This window comes from Symsagittifera roscoffensis, chromosome 1, assembly GCF_963678635.1.
Source record: "Symsagittifera roscoffensis chromosome 1, txSymRosc1.1, whole genome shotgun sequence".
In the NCBI taxonomy this organism is placed as follows: domain Eukaryota; kingdom Metazoa; phylum Xenacoelomorpha; order Acoela; family Convolutidae; genus Symsagittifera; species Symsagittifera roscoffensis.
In genome coordinates, this window is record NC_087062.1 from 2,726,047 (window position 1) to 2,744,925 (window position 18,879).

Below are 18,879 nucleotides of genomic sequence, written 5' to 3' on the forward strand. Positions count from 1 at the left end.
GTTGACTCAATTTGGGAACACTGGACCAATCAGTAAAGTTTTTATTCGCTGGGAAATCTGAAAACTAAGATCCACTTGCGAAGTTAGAGCTCGCCCACGTTTCTATGAGCTTTACACTTTTTCTGTTCAATCGTGGAGCTTGCTTTCCATTTAGGCAAAGGAAAAGAAAGCAAAGTCTAACAGCGAAAAATCGAAGTTGGCAGTTAAAAAAATTGAAGAACGAAAATCATCACAACCTATACTGTACTCTTCACTAAATTCATCGACTCTTGAATTTTTTTTGAAAAAAAACAATCTATCACTAGGAAGCTCTCTTAATTTCAAGAACACTTTATTATCAACAATATTTTCAATAAAAAACTAGACCAATTAGAGAAAAATGGATGTAACTTAATATTCCACTGGGAAATCTATTAACTTAAAATGCAGTTCCGAATTAGAATTAACGTTTTAGCGCCCTTTCCTCTTTCTTGATTAGAGAGCAATATTAGCCTTCCTTTAAGCAGATCAATTTGAATTGAACTTTAAAAAAGCGAAAACCAAACAAAAAAAGATTAAATTTGGCGTGATCAAAAATTAAGATTTTTCCTAGCAAAAACGAGAAATAATCATCACGACATTTATAAGTGTTTTTAAACTTAATAACCGGAAAAAAAACTAAGCCAGCAACAATAGATTTGGGGAGGAAATTTACCTATTTGCTGCATGATAGGTTAACAAGCTGCCAGTCCACTAGAATAATGTGGCCTTTTTATTGATAGATTATCATACATTCTAGAGTAGTAATTTCGAGACAGCAATAAATGCGCATCAGCGAAGCGAATTAAAAACATGACACTAATTTGCTTACTATAATTAAAGCTTGAAATTGAAGCAGAGCATAGAATCTAAAACATAACACAGAACGTTGAGATTTTTCTCATGCTAATTACGCACTGAGGCAATTTTCCATTTCAGACATTTGAAAACAAAATAGTAAGAAACATGAAGACTCTACCCGAATTCAACTTCGAGCTACAAATAAAAAAAACGTTTAGAACAAATTGAACAAATTGAGTTTTTGAGATAGAAAAGAAAGACGTGTTCTTATTTAAATCGAGAAACCTCCAAAAATTTGCAGACGAAAAAAAGGATCCGAATTTCCGACAAAATGTTGTATGAGATGCAGTTTCAGTTTTTCATAAAAGTATAATATCAATTATCAGACAACTTCAGAGCAAAATATTTCTTGAAAAACTCAAAAAAAAACAAATAGTTTGAGAACATTCGGTAACACAGGAGAACATAAGTATAAAGGGTAAGCTTGTGACAAAGCAGTTTGAGCTCTATGCGTTGCCTTCTATTTAAAAACGAATAAAAATCAAAAAGCGCACACAACTTTTTCAAAAAACTTCTGCCATAAACAAGTTTAGTGCGCATTGAAGTGCTAAAACTGTGAAAGAATCCAACAATGCTCGAAACTATTCTTATACAAAAAACAAAACTTCACAAAAAAGTATCATACACCACTACATCGTGCATAGATACTTCAAACACCTCTTCATTTAATACATGAACTCTACTGCATTTGCTGCTGTTGCATAGCTTTGAACAACTCAAAGTTTGTAACCGGGGAAAAATATGTTACCTGCTTCTATCACCATTGCTTATCACATCGAATGGTAAAAAAAACATTAACAAAGAAAATCGAACAAATCAGACTGAATTTATATGCAGATTTTTCAACAGTTACGCTATTCCGTCTCACCCTTGAAGCCGGCAAAATGACAATACATTTCTCTAAATTGTGCAATTGCAAACATGAATTATAACGTATCCTCGATCACAGAATTAAACTTATAATAAAACTTAATATAAGCCTCGCGATTAAACCCAAATGGCTGTTCAATTCTTTCGTATGCTTGCTTCAATGAAGCCTTAAAATTTGAACTCGACAGCAGCAACGTCGCAACACAACTTGACAATTGATTGTTAGAAGATAACACCAGCATATTTAAAATGGACTAATTTAGAACTTTCTGATTAGCAGCTAAAAATGTCAAAGCAATATTGCACTGTTCGTAGTTTGCGTAACCATAGTAACAAGTTCACCACAGCAGCTTCTTTACATTTTTCTGCAAAGAGAACTTGCTTGTCGCCTCAACGCAGCCACAATCAAGCCGATAAAAAAAACAACCAACAAACTCCTTCAAAACTTTCACCTAGATCCAAAAAATTTTAGACGCGGAGCTTCGCGCCACATACTATGCAACACAAACATCGCATGGCAAGCTAGCCGACAATCAATGAGACGAAATAGTTCAAGTCGAAACACTCCACAAAAAATGTCGAAAAAGACTTGCATCAATTTTCATACACTTGTCTCGATTTACATACACTCATTTTCAAACAAATGCCTATAAAGACAAAATTGACCAGCGTTAACTAAGTCAAAAAATCTTGGGCAGACACCAGATCGGCCGCGAAAAACGTTGTAATTAAAAACATTGAGCCGTAAAACATTTTGACACTCGAAGCTCAAAGTCACCAAAACACAGAAGTTCATTGAAAACTGAATCCATCATACGACGCAATGTAAGTCGATTAAGCCGAATTCTACATCAGTTTTGCCGCTAAATATCCTGGGGGAACTGCAGTGATAGATTTGACGAGACGAACAAATCAACCAAATATAATCGATCTCTCCAATTCTATCAAAGTTCAAAGCAGAAATCGATGTTGCTCCCAAAACAACAACTAAGCCGACATAGTACCAACCGAAATAGTTGCGGCTTGTATAATAAAAAACCTAAGCTGTGGAAAGAACAAGCTTTAAAATCAAAAGTCCAAAACAATCATTTTTTTTTCAAAAAATAGAAATAAACAAAAATAGCTACAACCTCAAAAGAACAAAGTAGCTTTATTTGAACTTTCAGGAAATTGAGCATGTCTGAGCAGCAGAAAACGTAAAATTTGCTTACCAGAAAAAAAGTCCAGTTACCGATTTCAAGTCACGTGCTCTTGCAAGTGAAATAACGATGCAAAAAATTGAATACAAACAGACCAAAATATAATGCAGGTAATTTTACTCTTAACATGTAGAACAAATTCCAAATAAAGGGGATATTTAAATAGAAGAAACAATATTCCTGTGGTTGCCAAAATCACATATTTGATCAAATGCTTCAAGTGGTTTTGTTTAAAAACTTTTGAAGGCAAAAATATGAGTTTCTATTTGATAACTCTTGCTAGTCGCAAGCGTAAAGATACAGATTCGTCCCGATACAGATTTGCCCAGCTTAACCACATACAGATTTGACCACATGCAAACCAGCAAAACTCACTAAGCCAACAGGGATAGCCAGTTGCTGTGTAAGTAGGACAGAAAGTTCACACCACATTGATGAATACGTTTCTTGTTCAATCAAAAAGTAACGTTTTTGTTCGTGGCCCGACGAGAGGAATTGAAAAAAAAACCTAGAAATTAGGCATATTCGATAGCACTAGTAGACACAGACGCAAAGCAGAAAAATCGCAAACAGAAAGGCGAAGGCAGTAGAAGAGAGCTTTAACAAGCAAAAAAAGATCAATTTGTGGCTAAATGCACGTTTAATAGAATGCAGAAACTTTTCATCTAATGATTTTCAATGTAATAAACTAAAAGCAAATACATAAACTTTGCTTGGAGAAAAATTGAATGCATCATACCAAACTAGCGTGTACCGCACCTCCAGTGCTTCGAATTTTTAAGAACTTTATAGAAAATCGCACATACTGGAAAAAAAGATCTGCATCCTTTGAGTGTACTCTTCTGACAACACCAGATTACAGAGTTGCTAATTTCAAACTTTGTGAAATGTTTTTATTGAAGTTTTTTTAATTCAACGTTGAAACACCATAAAGTTTTTACATCTTAGTTCATTTTAAAGTGACATGAAAAAACGTCACATCTCGGAAACTAAAAAAAGAGCAAGCGTATTTAGACACAAGATATGCAACTCCTGAGAGTATTCTGACAATACCCAACTACAGCGTTGGGAATTTCAAACTCTGTGAAACTTGTTATCTCAAAAATTTGAACAGTCAAGTTCGGAAGCAAGATTCGAAACCCCTGCAGGTATTCTGACTGCGCCCAATTACAGGGTTAGAAATTTCAAATTTTGAAAAAAAAAATTAAATATATAAGTTTTCTGAAAATTTTTTGAAAAATCACAAGAAAACCATCGCATCTGGAAAACTTCAAAGACTTGAGCAGTCATATTTGGAGGCAAAATTCGCAACCCCTGAGAGCACTCTGAAAGCCCCCAACTACAGGGTTGGGAATTTCAAATTTAGAAAAGGAAATTTGGGTTTTCTGATATTTTTATTTAAAAAAACACAGAAAACGTCATATCTCAAAACAAGGACTTGAGTAGTCATACTCCGAAGCGAAATTCACAACTCCTGAGCCTATCCTGACAGCGCCTCAGTATAAAGATAGAGACTTCAAATTTTGTGAAATTTTTTATCTAAGTTCTTTGAACAACTTTAAAAAAGGACACAACAAACTTCACATCTCGGAAACTAAAAGCATTTGAGCAGTCGCGATTTGAAGTACGATTTGCAAATTGGAACTTCTGAGAGTACACTCACAGTACCCAACTATAGGATTGGGAGTTTAAAATCTTTTGAATTTTTAAAATCTAAAGATTTTAATGTTTTCTGTAAAAAAAATGAAAAAATCATTAAAAAAAGGCCATATCTCGAAAACCAAACGGATTTGAGCAGTCCCACTGGGATGCCATATTTTCAAATTTTGAAGGTATCTAGACAGCGCCCCACTATTTAGTTGAGAAATTCAATTTACGTTGGTTTTTTACAACAAAATTTTTAGAAAATTTCTTTTTTAAATATAAACACGTCATATCACGAAAACCACAAGGATTTGAGCAGTCATAATTGGAAGCCAGATTTTAAATCTTTGCAGTTACCCTCAAGGCACCCCACTATTGAGTTGAGAAATTCTATTTGGATTAAAATATTATATCTAAATTTTTAGAAAAAAAATCGTAAAACACGTCATATCTAGACAACTACAAGGTTTTGAATAGTCAAGTTTGGAGGCAAGAATTGCAACCCTTGAGAGTACTCTGACAGTACCCAATTGCAGGGTTGGGAATTTCAAATTTTGTGAATTACTTTAAATCAGAGTTTTGCGACAATTTATGTGGTTTTTCAAAATTTTTCACAAAACTCTGATTTAAAGTAATTCACAAAATTTGAAATTCCCAACCCTGCAATTGGGTACTGTCAGAGTACTCTCAAGGGTTGCAATTCTTGCCTCCAAACTTGACTATTCGAAACCTTGTAGTTGTCTAGATATGACGTACATCTCGTACACTAAACCAATTTGTGCATTCATAATCTGAGGTCAAAATAGCAACCTCTGGGGAACCCTGACAACTTTCCACTATTAGGCTGTTTATTTTGAACTCGATTAAATAAACACTGAATACAACTGAAAAACGAAGAAAATTCTTGACCATTGCAATATACGATATAGCTTTAACGTGAAAAAAATTCTTTCATTAAACATGCAAAAATATTACGTTGAAAAAACTGAAATGTGGCGACATAGTGAAGTTCGCATTTCAAAAATCTCGCGAAAAACATTGCCTTTCTGAAATTATTACTTAAGAGTATAATAAAATTTCTGAAATTATTATTTAACAGTATAGAATCCAATTTTATATTATTGTATGAAGCAAACATTCTTTTCGGTTCTTTTTATCAATAACAATACTATCAATTATGTTGAGTTATTTGTGAGCAATCGAAATTCAAAGCACTTGCTATTAGACTGCCAATAGAGTTTGCGGCAAAATTGCCAGCAAAAAGTTTCAAGAAACAAGCTGCTTCGCAGTATAGCACTACGTTTCGCTTGTTTAATTAGTTATAATTGACAACAAATTTCTTCAAACAAGAACAGAAATTTTTTCAAAAACTTCAAAGTTTTACGCATTTTTTGCAGGAAACTTATTTGACTATTTTAAATCCCGTGGAGAAACTCTTTGAAAGGTAATTTTTACTAGAAAACGGCTGAACTTGAACAATTAGCCTCTGTAAGCGTACTATGTACCTGCTCGCTTGTTGTGTTCGCTCAAACTATAAAAAAAATTGAAACCTGTTTTTCTTGACACCGAAAAACTTTTGAAAATTGTTTATTGTCGTTCAAATCACGACTAAAAGGGTTCGCAAAACTAACATTTCAAGCTAGCCAAAAGAAAATGAAACGGAAATAAATAAGTCCAACATGAATAATGCAATTTCCTACAGACTGCCGAGAAACACAAAACACAAATTTGAACTATTTGAACCACAACCGACCTGAATTTAATGTTTAATACAACAATCAATTTTTGAAAGGTGATAACTATTCAGACCGAATTGAGCTTTGAGCGAGAAAAAACAAGAAAATATTCAAAGTCAGGGCAGTAAATTTATAAATTAGAGGAGTAAATCGACAATACTTTTAACTTAAAAACTCCTTCAGAAAAAAATCCATGATGTAGAAACTAAGCGTGAGCAGCAAACAAAAGTCCGACTGTGCAATTTTCCTGGGAAAAACTTTTAGCATACACAGGGGCGGATCTAGGATTTTCTCGAGGGGGGGGGGGTGGGGGGCGGATTTTCAAAAAGAAATCGAAAATTTTGACCTTTTTTCAGGTCTCCCCCCTAAATCCGCCCCTGAGCATACATACTGAAAAAATAGGTCCGGCTGGAATTCGATCACCAGAACTTAAGGGGCAAAGGGGATGTTACCACTAGACCTACTGGGAGGGAGCTTGTAAGTCATTTCGGTTCAATAATGAAGCAAGTTTAATTTCTTACTGATTTGTAAGGGAAGAGTTTTACGGGAAAAAAATAGTCTAGTTCTCCATTACAAGGCACTTGTTCTCGTAAGATTTAAAACACAAACCCGAAGACAAAATTCCTCCCCAATTTCAGTGATCGGAACAATAAAGCAACAGGTAATCTTGCCTAACATAATTACATTGCTTTCAAAGGGTAATACGAAGCGGGAGCTTCCTCAGATGTTGAAGTACATTAGATTTGAGCAAACCGTACACCATAATGATATATTTTTCCTAGAACGCTCACGCGGACGATCAAAAAAATTCGAAACGAGCAATTGATGCACTTGCTAGGATTCAGCGCTTGACACAACCCCGAGAAAAAAGTAATTCACAAAATTTGAAATTCCCAACCCTGCAATTGGGTACTGTCAGAGTATTCTCAAGGGTTGCAATTCTTGCCTCCAAACTTGACTATTCGAAACCTTGTAGTTGTCTAGATATGACGTACATCTCGTACACTAAACCAATTTGTGCATTCATAATCTGAGGTCAAAATAGCAACCTCTGGGGAACCCTGACAACTTTCCACTATTAGGCTGTTTATTTTGAACTCGATTAAATAAACACTGAATACAACTGAAAAACGAAGAAAATTCTTGACCATTGCAATATACGATATAGCTTTAACGTGAAAAAAATTCTTTCATTAAACATGCAAAAATATTACGTTGAAAAAACTGAAATGTGGCGACATAGTGAAGTTCGCATTTCAAAAATCTCGCGAAAAACATTGCCTTTCTGAAATTATTACTTAAGAGTATAATAAAATTTCTGAAATTATTATTTAACAGTATAGAATCCAATTTTATATTATTGTATGAAGCAAACATTCTTTTCGGTTCTTTTTATCAATAACAATACTATCAATTATGTTGAGTTATTTGTGAGCAATCGAAATTCAAAGCACTTGCTATTAGACTGCCAATAGAGTTTGCGGCAAAATTGCCAGCAAAAAGTTTCAAGAAACAAGCTGCTTCGCAGTATAGCACTACGTTTCGCTTGTTTAATTAGGTATAATTGACAACAAATTTCTTCAAACAAGAACAGAAATTTTTTCAAAAACTTCAAAGTTTTACGCATTTTTTGCAGGAAACTTATTTGACTATTTTAAATCCCGTGGAGAAACTCTTTGAAAATTAATTTTTACTAGAAAACGGCTGAACTTGAACAATTAGCCTCTGTAAGCGTACTATGTACCTGCTCGCTTGTTGTGTTCGCTCAAACTATAAAAAAAATTGAAACCTGTTTTTCTTGACACCGAAAAACTTTTGAAAATTGTTTATTGTCGTTCAAATCACGACTAAAAGGGTTCGCAAAACTAACATTTCAAGCTAGCCAAAAGAAAATGAAACGGAAATAAATAAGTCCAACATGAATAATGCAATTTCCTACAGACTGCCGAGAAACACAAAACACAAATTTGAACTATTTAAACCACAACCGACCTGAATTTAATGTTTAATACAACAATCAATTTTTGCTCTTCAAATGACACAAAAGAACTTGAATAATCTGATAAAAATAAGGTGATAACTATTCAGACCGAATTGAGCTTTGAGCGAGAAAAAACAAGAAAATATTCAAAGTCAGGGCAGTAAATTTATAAATTAGAGGAGTAAATCGACAATACTTGTAACTTAAAAACTCCTTCAGAAAAAAATCCATGATGTAGAAACTAAGCATGAGCAGCAAACAAAAGTCCGACTGTGCAATTTTCCTGGGAAAAACTTTTAGCATACACAGGGGCGGATCTAGGATTTTCTCGAGGGGGGGGGGGGGGGTGGGGGCGGATTTTCAAAAAGAAATCGAAAATTTTCAAAAAGAAATCGAACCTTTTTTTAGGTCTCCCCCCTAAATCCGCCCCTGAGCATACATGCTGAAAAAATAGGTCCGGCTGGAATTCGATCACCAGAACTTAAGGGGCAAAGGGGATGTTACCACTAGACCTACTGGGAGGGAGCTTGTAAGTCATTTCGGTTCAATAATGAAGCAAGTTTAATTTCTTACTGATTTGTAAGGGAAGAGTTTTACGGGAAAAAAATAGTCTAGTTCTCCATTACAAGGCACTTGTTCTCGTAAGATTTAAAACACAAACCCGAAGACAAAATTCCTCCCCAATTTCAGTGATCGGAACAATAAAGCAACAGGTAATCTTGCCTAACATAATTACATTGCTTTCAAAGGGTAATACGAAGCGGGAGCTTTCTCAGATGTTGAAGTACATTAGATTTGAGCAAACCGTACACCATAATGATATATTTTTCCTAGAACGCTCACGCGGACGATCAAAAAAATTCGAAACGAGCAATTGATGCACTTGCTAGGATTCAGCGCTTGACGCAACCCCGAGAAAAAGCTCGCATTCAAGATCAAAAAGAAGAGACAGTGAAGGGTCCTATTAGAATAACTTTGCCAGTGATGATGTCAGGCGAGGGCTACATTGTATCACAAATCCCAGACGCACCTATGCCCGATGAGCCACGCGAAAATGTCCTGTTCTATCGGGATGTCAACAAATATGAATGGGTCGGCATTGGGTACGACAGTGCAAAGCAGCCAACTCCAGAGAATTAAATTAGATTAATATTTTAGCAATACCCCAAACTTGATATGAATAGAAAATTTGATATATACTCAATGCATTTAGATTACCAGTCATCTTGTGGATTTCTATTGATCAGAAAAAGCGAACTTCAGGATTATTAGATTTTTGGTAGTCCGGTCAAAAAGTAGACATGTCATAAAATAGATAAGTCGTCAGCCAATCACTATCAAGATTTAAAAAAAAAACAAACGAACGAATTATTTTCTTTTCTCTACTCTGATTGACTTACGATGTGTCTACTTTATGGCATGTCAACTTTTTGCTAACCAGATTTTTGACACATTCTGACGAAGAAAAAACACCTTACTTACAATACACAATAGCCGTTGCATTACAACAGTATCAGCTTGGAGTTAATATTAGGCACACCGCCATATTATTTTCTTATATATTTTTTTGGTTATAATAGGTTAAATCATTGAATAGAATAAGATTTTATTGTTCCGACCATTAAAATGGTGAGAAACATTGTATTCGGGTTTTTTCCTTTTTGTTTTCCATGCAAAATTAGCTATCACAAATAATCATCGGACAGGGCTGAGTGATATATTATATTAAAGCCCTTTCAGTCGTAATTTGAACATTAAAAATTTTCAAACAAATTTTCAGTGTCGAGAAAAAACCGGTTTGAAAAAGCGGTTTTCGAGCTAATTAGTAAGGTAGTTAGTAATTGCAATAGCTTATTCAAGCTTAATTTCAGCCGTCAAAATTTAATTTTATTCAAGTTAAGGTAGTTTTTGCAGTTTTTCAGCGCAATTTTGGGACAAAAACTTTAAAAAAATTTTCAAAAAACTTTCAATATTTTTTTCGTTTTCCTAGTAATTTTTCTTCAGAAACTGTTTTCCAATTAACCTATTTTACTATGACAAACAAATATGCCTAATTTCTATTTTTTTGTTCAGATTTTATCACAAGCAGAAGAACGGCACCAATTTGAGAAAACAATTTTGTATTTTTTAAGACTGTGGTCGGGACATTCTGTGCTACTTGCACAGTAACCGGCTATCCTTGTTATTTTTGTTAAAACTTTATAATCTACTTGAGATTAAAAGGGTGTAAACCCCAAACATAAATCAGGGAGGGATAGCATTGCGACACGAGTTACTGTGACAGTCGAAACACCAGGAGCCGGTGTTTTGGATGTCGAAACTGTTACAGGAGTAGGCCCAGAAGAACTTCAACAGGCAAAGATTCAGTCCAATGAATCAATGAAAGTTTACAAGGGTAGGTAGCATGTTTCACAGTCTTGGTACTCGATGCCAGAAATTAGCACACTACTGATGTCCAACCGCATTTTTTCAAACTATAGTATACAGTAGCAGACGACCTGGTAGCATACAATGATGCTCACGTTGATGACAGGATATGATCTAAGCCTATCAAATAATCGCCATTGGTAAGGAGAGAGAAGAAAATTAAATCGATAACTTGAAGATATAGGGAAATGGGAAGTATGTTCAACTTCTTGAGCCTTTCCTTGTAGTACAGATCTTAGAAATTTAGGATCCAGTTTGTAGCTCTTCGCTGCACCGATTCAATGCTTCTCAAGTTGATTTCAGACGGGCACCAAGCCGTACTACATTAACACAAACCATTAAAACCATTGACTTATACAAGTGAAGTTTTTGCTGGTTTGGTAATAGACGAGATACATTTCGTTTGATCATGTGAAACACCTTATTCGCTTTGTCACAAATTTTTTGAACATGTGAAGTGTATTTCAACGTGTCAGATACTGTTTCCCTTAAGCCTTTTCTGCTGACTTTGCTAACCAGATTCAACACGTTAGAGCATAGAGTAAATGCATCAATAAAATCATCATATTTAGAGTAAATAATAACTTTTCTATTGTGTTGAATGTTCTAACGTGTTGAAATTTAAAAAATTGTTTCTGCTGCAAAACTAATCACTTATTTATTAAAGTAATCAACTTATCATTTATTAAAACAGTTCAGCTTTGTTGACCAAAAGGACTACTTCCAACAATTTGATACTAACTAAACATTAATTTAAATTTCAAGTCGCTTTCCTTTATTGCACTTCTTTTAGTGCACTTCTTTTAGTAAACATCGAGCAGTTCAGCCATTGGGCTTTCCTCGCGTAGAATTTTCAATTATAATACCTTCAATTTTCAAAAATTTGTCATTTGAACAAGAAGAACTCGTTGCTGTGCAAGTAGCATAGAATGTTCCAACCCCAATGACTTCAAAAATTTAAAACGTCGAACTTTTTAATGGACAAATTCTACCACATTCCTCGAAATTTTTGGAGATTTTCTGTCATTTTATTCAAGTATCTTGGTATGATGATGAGGGATGAAAGCGAAAAATAACGTAGAAATTTAGCTAAAAATGTATGTTCGAGTCATCCGCTTATCAAATTTCTTTGGCTAGAGTTGGACCGGTTTTTTAGCAGACTCAAAACAAGTAACAATTCAAACGGTTACTTGAAAAATCGCGTTGTCAAGAAACGACGCGGCATTGTCAAGCAACGACCGCTTGCTCTTTTTGTGTTGCTAAAAAAAACTTTCAATTGGAAAATGATAGCTAATAGCAAGATGCAAGGGTAAGTCATGCAAAATTAGTATATCTACAGAATATACGGGAATGATAACAAAACCAAAATTTTGAAATCAAGCTACGAAGTTTATGCAGATTTCCACAAAGAAACTATAATTTAGTTGACCATCGCTGAAGTCAGCAATTTCTGATGACCTCAAGTCAAGAGTGATTTATAAACTGTCTTTTAGTAGATGTACTTCCAGATATGTCGGAAAAACTCTTCAGCATTTGTCCATTAGAACTGAGAGATAAGAGAGCAGACTCATCAGCATGCCTCCATCTTCAGCAAGGCAGACTTGAGGGATATACCGCGGATGCTAGTTGGGAAATTACACATAGGTCGAACAACCAAAATGAACCATCAACACTAGAGGCAATACATATTAGGAAAGAAAAGCGGGACTTGAAGATGAGTTTAGAATCAAGGGGTTGACATTGAAAATCAAGTACCAGAAAATTTTGGTTTTTATTCAAAAACGTAGACGTCTAAATCGAAATTATGACTCAGAAACTTCCAGACAAATTGATTAAAACCTTTTTTTATTCTAATTTATTAATAATTAACAATCACTTTGAATCTAACTGAATAATATGAAATTCAACTGTGATTGGCGTCTTTCTAACATGATGGTTTATAGCGGTAACTTCCCAAATGGCATAATTCCCAAATGGCATAAAAATGGAAACTTTTCCCAAATGCCATCAAAATGGAAACTTTTCCCAAATGGCATAAATTTCAAGTTTTCATTGTAATTTAAACGTTTTCTATCAATTTCTAACTCTAACATTTTGTCAGGAACGAAAGCATAAGAAAAAGATTTGGAATCAATTGCTTCCAAACAAATTTAAGCAACAGGTTTGTCGAAAAAAAATTGACCACAAGAAGCTTATTAATAACCGCAAGCTTATGCTTCTTGCTTTTGATATAAAGTTCTGCAAGTTTTTCACGATAAAATGTCAACCAACATTTGAATTGACAATTTTCTCACATTGTTCACGAAAAAATTGTTCTCAATTTTTCCAAAGCAACAGTTGCATGCAATTTATGCCATTTGGGAAATATTTCATTTTTATGCCATTTGGGAATTATGCCATTTGAGACGTAATCGTTTATAGCCACACTTTATGTGAAATATTCTTAATTGTCATTGAGATTGATTATAACAAAAATCCTCAGGATGAACAAACTGATTGAAATTTACATTTTATCGAAAATTCCTTCTTGATAACAATAGTTAAACACAATTTAAATAGATCTAAATTGTTTCCAAGAAATTTGTCCATAGGTTACAATAGACGAATCTTCAGTAAAAGCAGATATAGATTAAAGTGGATAAGAAACAAAGTTTAAACTTCATTCTCTATAAGTTAGGCTGCTGTAGTTTATATTTGCTGTTAGTTTTCAATTTCGTTTCAAATGAAAACTAACTTTCTGAAAAGAAAGTTTTTTATAACGACTGTTGAATCTTTCTTGGAACTACCATTTTATCGCTTCCGCTCTCATCACTTGTGCTGTTCTCGTACTTGTTTCTTGCTTAGCTGATATCTGTGATTAAAGGTTCTGCGTTGAACTTAAGTGCGTAGAATATCTTGGAAAAGACTTGAGCCCAAAAACGCGGAATCTCAGAGCAACAACCAGGAGAACGGTGAAGTGACAAGCATTCCGATGCTATAAGTGGCGAGGATTATGGAGGATACAAAAGACTATTGTGACCTCGAAAGCTTTGTGAAGATTTGATTGAGTTTCTTGACTCAGTAGTTTACCTGCCACGGCCTTCGAGACAAATGAGCTAAAGTTCACGACGTTGGCATATTCGACGGATCCACAGTTCAACAGCGGAAAGGCTGTCATTTTGTACTGTACTGGGCTTGCCTATTGCATTGAAGCAACTAAGAGGCAGATCAGTAAGGTGACTTTAGCGAACCAGCGACAATTTGAAGTGAGTCAATGGGTGAAAGAGAGAGTCAAAGTTCCAGTGGCAAATATGAATGTGTGATCTTACTCAACGTCAGAAAAACTTGATCCCGTCTGCAGCCCTGCTGAATAAAGACACTCTAACACCTTTAGAAAATGAAACAGCTTGGACTTAAGAAACTGATATGTTGTGATTAACTTGTTATTAACTTGTTGTAATTAACTTATTAAATAGTTTGAGATGAGTATGTGCTGGTGATCACCTGGCTGGACGTTGCACACTTCCTTGTTTGCCTTGTTTAACTTGTTGATTAACTTGTTTAACTTCCATGATTAACTTGTTGTGATTAACTTATTAAATAGTTTGAGATGAGTATGTGCTGGTGATCACCTGGCTGGACGTTGCACACTTCCTGACCTGCCCGAAGTGGACCACTGGTCTTCAGGTAGCGTGCCATCCACGATCTGGTCTGGACCCCGCACTGGATTTCTGGTCTCCTGGTGTGGAACCCGTAGCCCGATCTTGACTCTGGCTCTCCCCTTCCGCCTTCGTTATCTCTACGTCTGGATGAGACCCCTCCTACGTTAGGCATGCAATTGTTTGCCTCTTTCTTCTCGACAGTGTTTCTGGTTTTAGCTTTCAACCGTGTGCAGAACGGTCACAGCCCCGTTGGATCTACACACATGCTGCTGCTGGCTCGCGAGAAACCTGATCCACAATCACGACAAGAACTGCGGTCACGCAAGTTTAAACTCAACTCAAAGTTGTCGTTTTATAACATTTCTATGCTCCTTCTTTTATGCGCTGGTGATATTGAAAGTAACCCTGGTCCGTCTGTCGACCCTACTCAGTTGTCCAGATTTGTTAACGCCGCGGAGATCTTAGTCGGGTCGTCTGTTGCCATCTCGGACCTAACCTCCGGTATCTATGATGCTTCTATCCTCAAAGTTGACAACGATCGCTTTTTTGCTCACTTTCGTGGTTGGAATAAAAGCTCTGACTCCTGGGTCAACCTTGATCAAATTTTCCGGTTCCCTGATGGTTATGTTCCGATAGGCCGGAATTCTCGCGGTCCTATTTGCCTTCTCGCGTCTCCTGTCTCCAGTCCTATCTCTGTCGCTTTAACGAGTTCTCCTCCTCGGGATGCTCCTGTTAGCTCTGGCCTCTCTCAAGCGATGTCAAGTATGACGATCTCGGCTGAGCTCGCCGAAAGCGCTGTGCCGGATCTTTCTGACGTCATGTCTTTCCGAGTTGACACTGTCCGGTTCGTTCCGATTTCTCTTCGTAACGAGTGGTCTGAGGTTGTTGGTAACGCCCTTGACAACTGCGCCACCGCTCCGGACAATCTGAAAAACTGGACTCGGTTGCTCATGCTCCCCAAATGTATCTTGAAAGCCCCTCGCCGCGGAGGCAAGTCTCACGCCGCTAATAACTGCAGAGACATTCGCCAAAGAATCAAGTCCTGGAAGGAGGGCAATATTTCGGACCTCTGGTCTAACGCTACCAAAAGACCTAAAGAGCGAACGAAGAAAAACAGCAAACCTTCTCCTGACTTTAATGTCCGCAGAGCCAAAGAGCTAGCAGGCCTCGGTCAGTTCGGCAGAGCAGCTAAAACCCTGTGTTCTGATGGCCTCGTGTCCAAAAGTGACGAGTCGCTTAAGGACCTTCGCAGTCTTCATCCTTCCGCTGACCCTCCTGTCTTTTTTGGCAAGGATGAATCCCCTTTTGCCTACCAATTCGAATCTGAGTTCGTTCATAAGTATCTTAAAAGTTTCCCGAGTGGCACTGCTGCCGGTCCTTCGCGCTGGTTTCCTGAGCACTTTGTTCACGCCGTTGAGTGCCCCACTCCTCAGACTGCTGCCAGAACGTTAGAGTCCTGTCCAACGGCTTGCATCTCGGCCTCAAAGTCAAGCACAGTAAGTGTGAGTTGTGGGCCCCTGTGGAGTTCTCGTCCATCCCCGTTTCTATCCCGAGAGCAGCGTCTAATGGCTTCGAGCTTCTTGGCGCCCCCATTGGTGATACTGAGTTCTCAGTTAAAGTCCTGGACAAACGCATCTCGAAAGCCACCAAATGTCTTGAAAAGTTACCTCTTCTTGATGACCCCCAGCTCTCACTTGGCATCACTCGCACTTGCTTTGCTGCTCCCAAGCTGACGTACTCTCTTCGCACTCAGGCGCCCTCTCAGCCTGTCGCAGCTTCCCTGCAAGTTTTTGATGAACTCCTCCGCGATGCTCTTTCTGTCATAGTTGGCTCACCTGTTCCTGATCTTGCCTGGTCCCAGTCTTCCCTGCCTATCAAAGATGGCGGACTTGGCGTCCGGCAAGCTCGTGACCAACACATCCCTGCCTTCCTAGGGTCTTCGTGTCAGTCAGCTCATTTGGTCTCGTTTCTTACCGAATGCGACATCACTGATACGCCGGAGTTCCTGCGTGCCTCTAGCGACTTCCGTGAACAGTCTGGAAGCGTTAACACTCCCGGTTTTACTCAAGAAGCTTTCCAAGAGAAACTCGATAAGGCCACCTACAACGCTTTCTTCTCGTCTCTTCCCGGTTCCCGCGAGCAAGCTCGTCTTCAGTCGCTCTCTCTGCCTTACGCCGGCGCTTGGCTTACCGCAGTCCCCATTAAAGGTCTTGGCCTGCACCTGCTTCCTGCTGAGTTCCAAGCTGCTGTCAGATACCGCCTTGGTCTTCCTGTGTTCGCGTCTGCTCGTAGGTGCCCCGCGTGTCCGTCTGGCATTCTGGACGTCCTCGGGGACCACGCTGTCGCTTGTGGGGGGAGTGGTGGCCGGATCTCCCGTCACGACAGACTACGGGACATTATTTTCAATGCTACCACGGCTGCCTCTTTAGCCCCCATCAAGGAGCAACGGAACCTCATCCCTGGAGAACGGTCCAAACCCGGCGATATTTTTGTCCCTACTTGGAGCGCTGGTCGCCCAGCTGCTTTCGACGTCACCGTGACATCCCCGCTGCAGTTGTCTCTTCTCTCTCGTGCGGCGGAGACCCCCGGGGCGTCCCTGGAAGTTGCTGAGGACCGCAAATTTTCGAAACACGAGAACAACTGTGAGGAACAAGGAATCAGTTTTTTCCCGTTAGCAGTCGAAACGCTCGGGTGTTGGTCCGCTTTAGCTATCAAAACCCTCAAGTCAGTTGCTATCCTCGCTGATGCCAGACGTTCTGGTTCACGTGACGCTCGTGTTGCCCCAGTTCGCCTTCTCCAGAGCCTCTCAGTGTGCCTCATGAGAGGAAACGCCACTATGATTGTCAGTCGGGCCATCTAGTCTTGTGCAGTTTATTACGTTTTTGCCTTCCCAATTCTGGTGCTCCTTTGTTCCTTTGCTGTTAGTGCATTCCCCCTCTCTTTTCAATCCTCAATGGTTCATCCCACATTTGTTGTTTGTTTTGTATTCGGTGTTCGTTGTTTTGTTTTGTATTCGGTGTTTGTTGTGTTTGTTGTGTATTTGGTAATTATATAATTAATTTAAAAAATATATAAAGGATACTGTGAGAGAATCTGAACAGATCGATAGCCGAAGTAGCTGTTTGTACCTGAGTAGTTGTGCACTCCTTTATATTTCAAAATGATGTTCTCTGGGAGCCTAATGAAACAAAATCAACTAATATAAAAATCAATCTTTCCCCGAAGAATCTTTGAAACTTGAAGTTGGAATTTATGGCAGTCTTGGTCATGCGGCGAAATTTGCCAAAGCCACTGGTGGCAGATGTTTTTTCTGACAAAACAAGAATCCTAGAAAACCTCAAACTCTCAGAAGTAGAGTGGTTAAATAATTTTTTCGAAAATAAAGACGAGTCACGACCTTGAAATTTCCCGACTACTGAAAAAGCGCGAAAAATAACAACGATTTTTGCTAACAAAAACAAGACGGAGAAGAGATATAGCGAACGACGAAATTGTTTACATCGGAGTTCGAAGAAGAACGCTCCGAGTTGTAACGATTGTACAGCTACAACCCTTACTCGGCAACACGAGAATCAGGAGGGCAATTGCGAAGATTTGCTACCCTTCCTGGTCGCCAAGAAAACAGCTCTTCGACCGGTTTCTAGAAACCGGAAGGGTCTTGCAAAAAGACAATCAACTGGTTTTTAACAACTTTTAGCTGCCTGGAGTCTCCTGAACTGAATTTAATTAACATCTAATTCATTTATCAGATAATGAGAAGCTAGGAGTTGAGCGAAAGGGTTGATCCATCTCCAACGGGTATGATGATTTTTATCTACTGTGTAACATTCGCCTACTTAAGTCACAAATGAGGCTGAGAGAAATAGGCCCTTTAACCATTGGCTCAAGGGTCAGGGACACTATCTCTTGTGCCAGTGGTTATAGGGTACAAGAGTCAGGGACACTATCGATGCAGTCCATTTCAACTGTTAGCTGCAAAGGTTCGTCAAATATCCGGGGCACAAATAATTTTTACAACAAGAAAATTGAAAACATGCTTGCTATCTCTCAAAACTTCCTTTGCTCGTGAACTGAGATCCAAAGTTGTGTATAAGCTTACATCTAGTGGATGTAACTCCAGCTATGTTGGCCAAACAGTCCGGTATTTAGCCTCGAGGGTCGATGAACACCGCAAAGGGGACTCCATTAGGACAACATTTGTTAGTGTGTAATAGGGAGGTAGGCGGTACTGCTGAGATGAAGTCAGATATTACAGATATTATAGACACAACAGCCAACACTCATAAACTACTCACACTAGAGGCTTTGCTTATTTTGAGGGAGAGGCCGAGGATCAACACACGCGATGAATTCAGGAGCCGGGAATTAACACTTAAGTTATAATCTATGTATAACATGGCAAAAAGTTAAAAAACTGACATGTCAGAATCGAAATGATTCCCAAATCGAAATTTTATAACCATGAAAGAACAAAAAGCCAAAAAGAAATATCAGAAAATTAC

The 18,879-nt window shown here is 37.9% G+C and overlaps 2 protein-coding genes across 2 annotated transcripts in view; one reads left to right on the plus strand and one right to left on the minus strand.

The window, feature by feature from the left end:
- The window catches only part of LOC134856990 (sugar transporter SWEET1-like), a 468,950-nt gene that overhangs the window by 322,867 nt on the left and 127,204 nt on the right, over positions 1-18,879 (minus strand). The window lies entirely within an intron of this gene.
- Positions 14,302-18,879, plus strand: part of LOC134856986 (uncharacterized) — an 88,980-nt gene continuing 84,402 nt past the window's right edge. The window contains exon 1 of the mRNA XM_063873305.1: positions 14,302-14,317. The gene's annotated coding sequence lies outside the window, so the exon portion shown is untranslated. The remainder of the gene's footprint in view (positions 14,318-18,879) is intronic.